General features: G+C 49.6%; 1 long non-coding RNA gene across 1 annotated transcript; it reads right to left on the bottom strand.

Moving 5' to 3' along the window:
* Positions 1 to 9938: 9938 nt before the first annotated feature.
* LOC132022595 (uncharacterized) lies at positions 9939 to 11585 on the bottom strand. Its single transcript, XR_009405640.1, has 3 exons — positions 11460 to 11585; positions 10535 to 10609; positions 9939 to 10016 (listed from the first exon to the last, which is right to left on the bottom strand). It is a non-coding gene; the product is annotated as an uncharacterized LOC132022595 (long non-coding RNA).
* Between the last annotated feature and the right edge of the window lie 560 nt (positions 11586 to 12145).

Here is a 12145-nt window from a genome sequence, read left to right as displayed (position 1 = left end):
TCCTCCAAGAAGCCTTTCTTGGCCCTTGTCTCCCTTACCCCCACCATTTTCCTGCCTCCTATAGACACCCATATCACCTCATCTGTACCTTACACCTCACTCTTTAGCCCTATTCTATATTATTTGTTGTTCTTTTCTGTTTCTTGTTCTTCTCTCTGCCCATTAGAAGAGACTGAGAGAAGAGACCTCATTTTCTCTCTGTATAACTTAGCATAGGACTTAACACTGTAATAAAAATACCCACAAAAATTATAGCTCTCTTTATACAGCCTTTCAAAAGGCTTTTTTGGCATATTATTCCATTTGCCCATCCCAGCAAGTCTGCAGATTAGGAAAGGAGGATAACATACTCCTGACTTGGCCACGTGATGCCTGGGGCCATGGCCAGAGGCTAGAATCACCTGGTGGTTGGTGCTGGCCGGCCACTGAGACTCAGCTGGGGCTGCCAGCCAGAGCACCTACATGTGCCTTCTTCCTCACTCTATTGCCACCTTAGGGTAGTTGAACTTCTTACGTGGTGGCCCAGGGCTCCAAAGCGAGCATCCCAGAAGAACGAGGCAAGAGTTATATGGCTTTTTCTGATTGAGTCTCCAAAGTCATGCCAGGTCACTTTCTACTACACTCTACTGGTTACAAGTGAGTCACTAAGATTGGCCCAGATGCAAGGGTAAAGGACACAGACCCCCCCCCCCCTTCCCAATGGCAGTAGTGTCAAAGAGTTTGCTCAACGTGTTTTAAAATTGCCACAGTTCCCCACTGGGCAATTAGAAAGGGTGAGTGAGCTTGCTCAAGGTCATGCAACTGATGAGAAAATAGCAGAGTCAAAGTCACCCCCCGCTCCCTGAACATGTGTCCTCCTCCTGTCTGGCACCTGACAGGCGATACATTTCTCGGAAAATCTTGGGAAGGTGCCAGCAGGGCCAAGAAGAATGGGGTGGGATCAGTGGTCTTCTCCGCTCCGGTGGGGTCCTGGGATCCCACCAACCATTTTGGACTCTAACCACTTTGAGAGGTGCCCATGTTCTCTGTGCTGAGAAATAACTCACTGATAGCTAGGAAATAAATAAAATAAGGAGACCCCTTCCAAATATGTGTGTTGTGTATTGATCAACGTATAGGGAGCAAATCTGTCTGTGGCCTATTTCAAGATCTAGCTATGGGATCCTGCAAAAGAGGCTGGGGCTGAGGTCTGAGCTGGAGGCTGGGGGTTGGAGCTGGAGGCTAAGGGCCGGGGGCTGAGGTTGGGGACTAAGACTGGGGGCTGGAGGTTGTGGCACAGAAGTGGACGGTCTCTACTCCACTTTCCAATATGGTCCTATACTCACCCAGTCTGCGTGCTTATTCACACATCTGCTCAGCACTTGCCTGCAATCACTTAAGTTTTATTATTGGACTTGTCACCATATTAATGTAGCTGTACACTTAAATTGATTGTAATTATAAGTTTCCTGAAAAACCTTGGGTTTTCTTGCAAGTATTAATTAACTGATTCCCTTACATTAAAAACAATTATGTAACCGCAGACCTGCCTTCCTAGCTCTTCATGTCAAAAATGGGGGTTCTGTGTAATGCATAAAATATGATGTAGATCAAGATTTCATGATTAAGGTCAATTTCCATTTGGAAAGGAAAGATAATAAGCGGACTCGCACCTGCAGTCTCCTGACATGTTTCAATTAAGGAAACAATTCTTTATAAACTTTGTAATCTGGACACTCAGAGAACACATTAATACAGCTACTGATAAACATAATCACTAAAAAAATAAATCAGGACCCCTGGCTGCAAATCTGAGGTGACATGTGTTTTCATGTTAAGCCAACGACACTAGACTTTGGGAAAGCTGGTGCAAAGGCACAGCTGGGTCCTTAAGCAGCTGAAGAAAAAACACCATGGCATTCTCTGGCCTGCCCCCAGAGGTACACAGAAGCTGAATATGCAAAGATTTTTCATGTTTCCTCTACTGCTTCTGAGCTGTGTGACTCTGGGCAAGAGACTTGACCTCTCTGAGTCATTGTTTCCTCATTTGTTACATGTAAATAAATTGTATCAATCTCCTATTGCTGTTAGAATTGTACATGAACTGGTATATGGAATGTGCTCAGCGCTGTGGCTGGCATTAGTCAGAACTCAGTAAAAGGGAGATGCTCTGTGTCCGTTGAGGAATCTCTAGCTGCGGGAACGTGGACAAGTCCCTTCTCCTTTCTTATCCTCCAGCCCCATCCATGGGCTTCTGGGTGGCCCTCTGTTACCTCTCCCCCAGTGTGATGGGGTGAGATGCCAGCTCCCTCACACATGCTGGGAACTCACCCAAGGCCCCATACTCACCAAGGTAATGCATGGAATCTCTGGAAAGTCAAGGATCTCATCCATTTACAAGGTCTGTCCAAGGTCATGGCAAAAAAGCAAGTAAATCCCTCACCCTATAGCTGCCTTTGTGACAAGGCTCTGCTTTCACTTCCTGTCTGAGACATCTTTACCATAAACCTTAGAGATCCCCCATTTTGCAGACCCTAAGCCCCTCTTGGGCAGTTGAACTCCCCAAACAATAGACCTGACCCCTTGAAACCCATTTTCAGAGTTGTCCAGTAACATTAACTTCTGGATGTGTGCAGGTGGCAAGACAGGGGGAAAGGAACCTGACCCCAGCTCAGGCCCACCCCTACCGATACTCTCCCAAGTCTCTAAATGAACTTGGCTCGTCCCAACCTCCCAGCCTTCATGTCCTCATCCGGAAATGGGGCTGATTAGAGGAACTCCAAGGTCCCCTGTGCTCCCCAGTTCTACATTCTTTTGTTATTCTTTCTTATCTCCTTCCGAATCTATTCTACTATTTTCACAAAGTCCAAGCCTCAGCAGAACCGTTTAACATTCCTTTTCTAAAAAGAAGGAATGTTTCTTCCTTCTGTTCAGGAAGGAAGGACTGGAGCTTTGATAGGTCTCCCGTAATGGGGTGGGCTTCTTTCCCTGACCCTGCCACCCCACAGGACCACGAATCTCTCTTTGATTTCTCATTGAGCTTCCCTGCCCACTGAGTTCCCACGGGGTAGATGGCAGCGTGGGGCGGGCGATCTGGCCAAGGAGGCTTGGAGTGGGGATCAGCCCTCCATCTGGGAGGTTGTCAGGCCAGCAGACTTGCAAGCATGAGATGGGAAAGGCCGTTCCAGCCCTCAGTGGGGGGCAACAAGCAGAGAGGAGGGAAGCACCCTGCCACACTGGGTTAATCTAGTTCGCACCTTTTTCCAGGAACCTCTGGCCTCTATAGGCTCAGCAGAAGGCGGCACTTTTAGAAGGAAGCAACTGCAGGCGACTAATTTCTCATCGTTGCAGAGAAAGCCCCCTCTGCACACTAGCCCCACCATTCTCCCCTCCTGGGGGTCTGTCCCCTCATCCTCCCACCTGGCACCAGCAGCTGTTGACACCCAGCATGATGGTGGGAGTGGTGGGGATTTAAAGGCAAAACTCCCAGAGCTGTCCTCCCCGAGGCCACCCTCGACATGTACTACCCCAAAGGCAAATGTTCCATAAATTCGCTGGCTCCGGAGGGGCTGGTGGGCCACAGAGAGATGACTGGGAAAGCGAGTGCTACAGGGAAAAGAGCTTCTGACCGAGAGCCCCGGGTCCTGAATTCTTTTGTTCATCTATTCAACAAAAGTTACTGAGGGCTGACTAAATGCCAGGCACTCTTCTAGACCCTGGGCTTCTAGATGTACGTGAACAAAACAGGTAAGATGCCTGCCAACCTGTGGCATTTACATTCCAGCAGGCCAGGAGAGACCATAAAAGAAAAAGTAGCTGAAGTACAGAATATGGAGAAAAATCAAACAGGGAAGATCCCCAGGAATGGAGAGTGTGCAGTTTTTAACAGGTGATCAGAACAGTCCCACTGAGAAGGTCACATTGGATCAAAGACACAGGTGAATTTCAATCCTGACTCTCACCGTTGGCTCCTTGGGGAGCTGGAGAGTCACTTTCCTCCTGGGTTTGCCTGGAAAATAATCAAACAAGCGGGCTAACCTAAATCAGTAACTTGCCCCCATTTTTCCCCGCTGCGCAGACTCCTTTAGTCAAATGAGGAATACCCCAAACCCTATAGATTAAGATTCCCAGACAAAAGACAGAACATTCTGTTAAGTATGAATTTCCAGGAAACAATGAATAATTTTTTTAAAACATAGTTATATCCCAAATATTGCATGGGACATCTTCATACCAGAGAAGTATTCATGGGGGTGCCTGGGTGGCTCAGTGGGTTAAAGCCTCTGCCTTCGGCTCAGGTCATGATCCCAGGACCTGGGATTGAGCCCTGCCTGTTTCCTCCTCTCTCTCTGCCTGCCTCTCTGCCTACTTGTGATCTCTATCTGTCAAATAAATAAATTTTTTAAAAAATCTTTGATAAATGAAGTATTATGGTTTATCTGAAATTCAAATTTAACTGGGAGTCTGGTCTTTTGTTTGCTAATCCTGCAGCCTATGGGAGCAGGGGGAGGCACTTTTCAGTCTTCCGAGGCTCTCCTGCCCAGCGGCCTCTCTGAACCTCCATTTCTCTGGAGGAAGTTATCACAGAGAGATAGTGATGGATCTCCGTGGGAAGAATGAGTGATCACCACATTCCAGAGTCAGCCTGAGGTAAAAACCAGGCCAGGAGCCCTAAGATCACAGAGAATTCTCACTAAAATATCCAATGAGAGAGTGTCCTGCCCAGCACCTGGTGGCAGTGGGTGCCCAGAAACTGTGTTTTGTTTGGGTCCAGTTTTCTGGAACACAGCCTTGCCCACCCTCCCGCCAAGCTTTCTGAAGGCCAACTTCTGGTCTGTTTATCCCAGATGGCCCCTTAGCTCCACAGGGCCAGGAAAAGGTTGACAGAGCATGTTACTGAGTCTGGGAAAGGACCCAGGAAGGCTTGGTGGTTTTCTCTTTTCCCGGAAGTTTGCTCATTCCTGGGCTGGTACCGGAGCTGGGTTTGGCCCTGTCACCTCATTTGTCTTAGAAGGGCTGGCCTAGGGCTATCCCACCCAGTGAGAGCTTAATTAGAAAAAAGGGTGGCATTTTTTTAATAAAAAGCAAAAACCACCCTCCAGGCTAGATAAAGAGCAAAAGTGGGAACTGCAAAATACCAGAAGGTTCCTGGCAGGTACTAGAAGTGGTCTCTTAATGGCATGAAGTCGAAGCAAGGCCAGCGGCTCCTCCAGAGCCCACAGCTTCAGAACACGCTGTGAGCAGCTGGGACTTCTCAGTTGGCAGCAAGCACTCGTTTTCTCCCTGAGGTAAAATCAGTAGCCAAGGCAGTCTGCTCTCAATTATTTGCCTTGTGGCTTATCTGAGGTGGGAGAACTTCAGCGTGAGGGAGACGAGGACTGGGGACAGAGGGAAAGGAGAGAAGGCGGCCCCGACCAGCAGCCGGGCAGAGCTGGAGGAAACCACAACACGTCTGTGCCCATTCCTGTTATCTATGGCCGGGTCACAAACCACCCCCAAAATGCAATGGCTTCAAACAACCATGTGTCTTCATTTCTCGTGGTTTCTGTGGGTTGACCCGGCTTGGCTGGACGGTGCTCCCTTGTGGTCCGTCTTGCGGTGGGCTTCCCATGGCAGCAGGAGCTGTAGTCAGCCGAAGCCCCCTCCAGCCTGGGCGTCTGTTCGAAAGCACTTGTTCATACGTGTGCCTGGTGCCTGGGCTCTCAGACGGTAGGAAGAGCTGGGGAAACGGTGTCCATGCAGCCCCCCCCCCCCCCCCCGGTGGCACTAGCGAGGCTTCCTCACGGCATGGCGGGCTCATAGTGTTAGGCTTCTCAAACCGTAGCGACTTTCTCCAGATTGTGTGTTCCCGGAGGCCAAGGCTATCTACGAACCAGTCTCAGAAGTCACACAGTGCTACTTCCACAGCAGTGGCTAAAAGGGCTAGCCCGGCTTCGGAGCCTGAGAGGCTACACACGGTGTGTGCACTCTGGGGGCAGCGTTCATGGGGGGCCATCTGAGGGGAATGAGCTACAAGTGTCGTTTCTGTGTGGCTGGGGCTAGGGTAGGACACCGGCTGGCAGAGGACGGGTTGCCTATCAGCCCAGTTTCCAGGCAGAGCGGAGGCTGAAGGGACAGGGACAGCCAGTTTGCTCACTGATGTAAACGATACCCCCAAACCTCGGAGCACAGGGTTCTATGGCACAAAAACCAAGAAACCCGGGTCCTTGGACTGGCTCTGGTTTTCTCTAGCTGTGTGTCTTTGGGCAAGTCCCCAGACCTCCCCGGGCACTGGTTTCCTCATCTTGAAATGGAAGCAGTTGAATTAAATCACTTGAATTCTCCTCTCAGCCCTGAATTAAGAAATAAAACATGTTATGTGGGTCCATCACAGAGCTCAAGCCCCTTTCTGTCTCTCAAAAGGCAAAGAGACAAGGGTCCCAGGGCCATTTCAGTACAACTAGAGGAACCAAGTTACATGTCACCAATCCTCCCACTTTGTGGAGCCACAAAACTGATGTGGCTAATTGGGATGTCCAATTCGGGGGACCTACATGTCCCTTCCTGACTGCATGTATGAGCTTTTGTCGACGTGTGTGCGTGTCTGTGCTTATGTGATATAAATGTCGGGCAAGTGTCCCACTAGCCATTGTTTTTGCTCAAGAAAAGACTGCCAGCTGGATAGTTTATCCTGGAAACAGCCCGGAATATCTCACTATTTCTCTAACTATGGGTTGTGTGGCCTTTTAATTTAGCCCTCATTCCAAATGCATGACACATCCTTTTGACACCTTGAAGAAATGTTTCTCAGATGGCAGGCTGGGCACAGCCACTCCAGGCTGCAAAAGGAAAGCACACAGCCCTGAAAATTAAAAGTGACTTACGTCCTCTCAGGAAATGCTTTCCTTGGGGCTACTCGATGCAGTCATTTATTAAGTAACTTAATCAGGAAAGTAACGCAATCTCAGAGCAATTAAATCCCTTTCTGGGCACTCCTGGATGCTCCCGATTACAAGGAGGGTAATGTGTTCATGATGGGACATTCAGAAGAAAACCGCTTCCTGGGGCCGAGGAAAGGCTAGCTGCTCAGCTAGGGGAGCTCTGTGTTGCTGAGAAACGTACATAAACCACTGACTCCGGGAAAACTTTCCCTGGATGGAATGTGAGCAGTTGTTAACGTGGTTTCACTGGCCCAACAGTGGGACGGGCTAAGGTCAGAGAGTCACAGCCCGTCAGAGTGTAAAGAATCTCAAAGCTCTCCTTGCCTACACTTGCCATCTCTCTGCTGAGGAAACACAAAGCAGGACAGTGCCCAAAGCCATCCACCTCTCCTTTGCAGATCTGGGACCAATACCCAGTCTCCCTTCTTGCTTGTCAAGCCCCTTGGCTAAACTAGAGGGGGAAAGGACTCTGGGAGGCTCTGTTGGAATGGTGAGGGGACATTCTGGACTCTCCAAATGATTCAATATTGCAGGAGAACTATCCTGTGCAAGGGTAAATGGCTAGATGAATGCTCTGTGAGAAAATACGTTCAAAAATACACATGGAGGGCCTATTAGGTGCCCAGAACTACGCTAGAAACCAGGAATACAGCAGAGAGCACGATCTCAAGCCTAGTGAGGGAGTCTACCCTGGAGGAGGTGAAGAGGTAGGCAGAGAGGAGAAGGGAACAAGTGCATGGATAAATGGATGGATGGGTAGTTAATGGATGGATGGCGAGATGGTTAATAGGTCAATGGACAGACGGTTGGTTGGTTGCTACTCTTAGAAAGCTAGGAGAGCAATAACGCAGGAATAAGTTGGGCCTGGAGTCTGGCCCCACCCTGCAAGCCCGCATCTAAGCCAGAATCCCCTCTCCTGCTCAGAACAACTTAAGGGTCACCCAGTCCTCTATAATTCATCCCTATCTCCCATTGCTGGCGCTCTGATTTTTGTCTTTCGCTGCAATCCCGGTTGATGTCATCACAGCGCCCCACCCGACCCCAACTACTACTAAAAGCCCCTCCTGCCCCTGGGCTGGGGCAGACAGCCCCTCCTGGAATGCCCTCCCCTTCTCTTCAGCACCTCTTCTCACTCCAGGCGTCTCCTCCTGCCCTGCCTGCGCCACCTGCCTAAACTCTTGCAGGATGTGTGCTGTATCTGGCAAGCTGGACTCGTCTCCCCCAGCTCCTGCTCCATTGCCAGGTCACCAAGGACAGCAGCTGTCTTCCCCTGCAGGGTCCCACCAAGTGGAGCATGTGGCTGGACACACAAGAGATGATGTGTAGAGACTCTAGGAGTAATACCCACTCCGGGCAAAGTAAACGGAGGAGGGCCCCAGGGCAGGTGCCTGGCTTGGCTTATCCCTAGGAAAGTCTGAAACCTGGGCTGTCCTCCTCATACCTGCTTCCTACAGCCCCACCTCCTCTACCTCCTTCCTGGGGGCATCCCCTTGGAATCAGAATAGGGTTGAGGCCCAGAATGCTGGGCAGGGATGGGAGATGGGCCTCTTGGGCTGTTGTACAACAAAAACTACTCTTCTGAGCTGAGCGGTGACTCAGCCTCTTGGATCCCAAATAAATTAAAAAAAAAAAAAAGCTATTTTCATCGTGGCACACGGGAAATGCAGAGGATTCCAGCTCCTAAAGTGTGGACAGCTCTGCCAACCTCGTGACCAGTCAGGGATGGGGAAAGAACACCTCCTACTGGTGGGTTTGCCACCCCATTTTACAGAAGGAAAGGTGGAGATCTAAACATAAAACCTCTTAGGTTCCCCAGGTGGTTCCTCTTTCTCCCTGATGTTTGGGCGGGGCTTCTCTGAGCAGGTGAAAGAGAAAGGGTTGGTTAACTCTTACTCAAAACGGCTGCAATTCTGCACTGGAGGAAAACCCCTTAACACATACGGATTTCACAGGGGTCCTTAAACCAGTTTTTGTGCCTTTGGCATCTGGTGAATTCGTAAAAATGCACCCCTTCTGAGAATACTATTTTCTAATGCATAAAATAAAGCATGATTGCAAAGAAAACAAATTATGTTGAAGTAAAGTTAGAAGAGTAATTTTTTGAAGTGATAGAGTAACATACATGCTTCGTTAGGAACATTTTAAATGGCAAGATCTAGGGGCGCCTGGGTGGCTTAGTCGGTTAAGCTTTGTCTTCAGCCCGGGTCATGATCCTGGGGTTCTGGGATTGAGCTCTGAGTCAGCCTCCTTGCTCAGCGGGGAAACTGCTCCTCCCTCTGCCTGTCATTCCCCCTACTTGCGCACGCTCTCTCTCTGACAAATAAATAAATAAAAACTTTAAAAATAAATAAATAAATGGCAAGATCTGGCAGCAGGTCTGATAAGTACCGAAATTTCAGGGGCGAGATGAGCACCATAGCTTCAAGACGGCTGCACCAATGTTAACGTGCTATGAGAATATCCATGGTTTCTGCTGGGGGGCAAGTCATCAATATTGCCTAACACTGCTTTGGTGGAAGCGTACATTCTTTTAAAAAACAGCTAAATTTCAGTGAGGGATTGCTGAAAACGCAGATTCAATTTTTTTCCCTCCCAAATTCACGGCTAACTTGGACGCTGCCCGCCGACCCCCTCAGTCAGCATCATCACGGAGTGACTGACTGTTTAAGGCGGGATCGTGAGCAAAAGCCTGAGGACCTCCTACCCCAGACCAAGTCCCCAGCACACCTCCAGACCCTGAAGGAAATGAGCTCGGATCAAATTAAATACTTCTCAGCTCCCACCATGGGCGAGGCATGGAGAGCACACTACGCCTGCCCCCATGTCCAGCTCATTCCTGAAAGTCTGGGGTTTTGCATCGAGGGGCTTTATTTTCATTTAGACGTATTTGGCAGTCGAGGGAGGTGTCCCGGGTCTGCAAAAGGGAGACCTGTGCAGCAGCAGGAAACATTCAAGAACAGTTCATCCTTAGGAAAATATCCTCCCTCTGACACATCAGCCAGCTTGGTCGGCCCGGCGGAGGGGGGTGGGGTGTTGCTGCGCAGTCGGAAATGAATCTCCATTCCAGAATGAGCCAATTACTTCAACAGGACGGCTTCCCTCCTGCCCCTGCCCTGGCTGAAAGAAAATACCAGTGAGGTGGTGTTGCACTGGCTTGGCCTCACAGCCGGGTTCAGGTTGTCCCGGGGAATGGCCCGGAGGGGGCAGAGGGCCCCAGCCTGACAGCAACGCTCCATCGAACAGGCACCCATTAGCCCTCCTGGCATCTGGGTGGGCTTTAGGACCCCTTCCTCCCCTCTGCTCCCACCCAGTCATAGCCAATGTACTCAACCTTAACTGAAGAGTTCTACTGCTCAGAGGAGCAATACAGGCCAGTGGTTACAGGCTCAGACTTTGCCAGCCGACCTCGGTTCAACTCCTTGTTCTACCACTTTGGTAACTCAACCTCCCGTAACTTAACCCCAAGCACTGGCCTCCCCATCTGTAATATGGGCCTAATAATGGTATCTGCTTCAGAGGGTTGTCAGGGAAATCAGTGAAATGCTGAGTCTAAAGCCCCTTGCTCGGTGTCAGCACATAGTAAAACATAGTAAAATGTGCAATAAAAGCGATTACTTATAAATTTAAAAAAAGACCTGTTTTTGAGCTCCTGTTGGGATATGGCACCTTCGGCATGCTGGGCCATTTCCGTGTTCAAGGATGGACAAGGGCTGTGAGGGAGAAATTACTCAGTTAATTTTGAACAGCTATAGGAAAGGGGAAATATTTGGTGTTTAAGAAAATCGACCATGTTACCTAAAATGGTACCTGCCCTTGATCATGGTCACTGCCCCTGGTGCTGTGGCATTGGGTGGATGAGTGCAAAGATTTTTCTATCCACTTGTGTTTGTCAGGCTAGTGGCTGTGAAGGGAGACAAAGGCTCTGTCCTTGACCCACAAAAAGGGTTGCTGGAAACTCCCAGGAAGCACCAGGCCCCCAGCTTTGGGCTATGGCCCAGAAGTCTTTCCAGCTGCCCACATCACAGATCCAGTGGGAGCTCAAGGCTGGAGGCCTGGGGTCTGAATTCCTGCAAGAGAATGCCGCCTTCTGTGTGCATGTGCATATGGGCATTTTCTCGGGAAGAGGGCTTTCCTCGAATTTCCAATGGGATCTCTGAGCCCTGGAGCTAGGGAGCTACGGCTCTTCAGAATAGTTTCAGCATCTTGTATGGTTCTCAAGCTCCACTGCAAACATGAGTCCTTTCTCTGCCCTAAGACTGCATTTGCCATCCCCGGCTGTAACCCGATGGACCCAGAATAAACGTGCATCAGTGGATCCTGAATATTCCTACATATTTTGACTTTTCCCAGAAATCTCACTGTCTCACTTTGGGGAGCTGGAGGGAGAAAGGTGATGAACGCAAACCCGCGGGGGCCTGCCCGGGCAGAGCCCAGGTAGGTCAAGAAGGTTCAGCCAGACTTTAGTCTGTCTCACCCATGTCTTGCGCCCTCTATCTTATTTTTCCCTGTTGTTCCAACCCCTCTCAAGACCACCTTTTCAAAGAAGGTTTCCTTGCTCACCTGGACATACAATATTTTCTCTCTCTCCGCCTCTGTGCCCGGCCGTTTTCAATCGCTTCTCAGAGCCCGGTTCTGTTGCCCAACCAGGCCATTAACTTCTAGAAGACAGTATGGCGTCCTCTTCTCTTCTCGCCCTCACAGAGCCTAGCACAGAGTCAGACATGAGTAGAAGCAATTCGAATACTCCTTAGACTGGTACTTTAGGGAAAAAAGTATATTTGTTTCATTGGCCAGAATGGGATAACATTGAATTGAACTGAATTGCTGGTGGGCATTGTTAGTATTGATCTGGATGATATTTGACCTTCCAGAAAAGTCTCAGGTTAAATATGAGCTAAGGGGGGAAAATCTAGTAGAAATTACAGATTCCAGGGCCCTTAGATGGCTCAGTTGTTAAGTATCTGCCTTTGGCTCAGATCATGATCCCGGGGTCCTGAGATCGAGCCCCACATCGGGTTCTCTGCTCAGCGGGAGGCCAGCTTCTCCCTCTCACACTCCCCCTGCTTGTGTTCCCTCTCTCGCTGTGTCTCTGTCAAACAAATAAATAAGCAAATAAAATATTAAAAAAAAATAGAAACCACAGGGGCACGTGCATGGCTCAGTGGGTTAATAGCCTCTGGTTCGGCTCAGGTCATGATCTCAGGGTCCTGGGATCAAGCCCCACCTCAGGCTCTCTGCTCAGGAGG

The sequence above is a fragment of the Mustela nigripes genome, chromosome 7, assembly GCF_022355385.1.
Source record: "Mustela nigripes isolate SB6536 chromosome 7, MUSNIG.SB6536, whole genome shotgun sequence".
Lineage (NCBI taxonomy): Eukaryota > Metazoa > Chordata > Mammalia > Carnivora > Mustelidae > Mustela > Mustela nigripes.
This window is presented reverse-complemented; position numbering and strand designations above follow the sequence as displayed.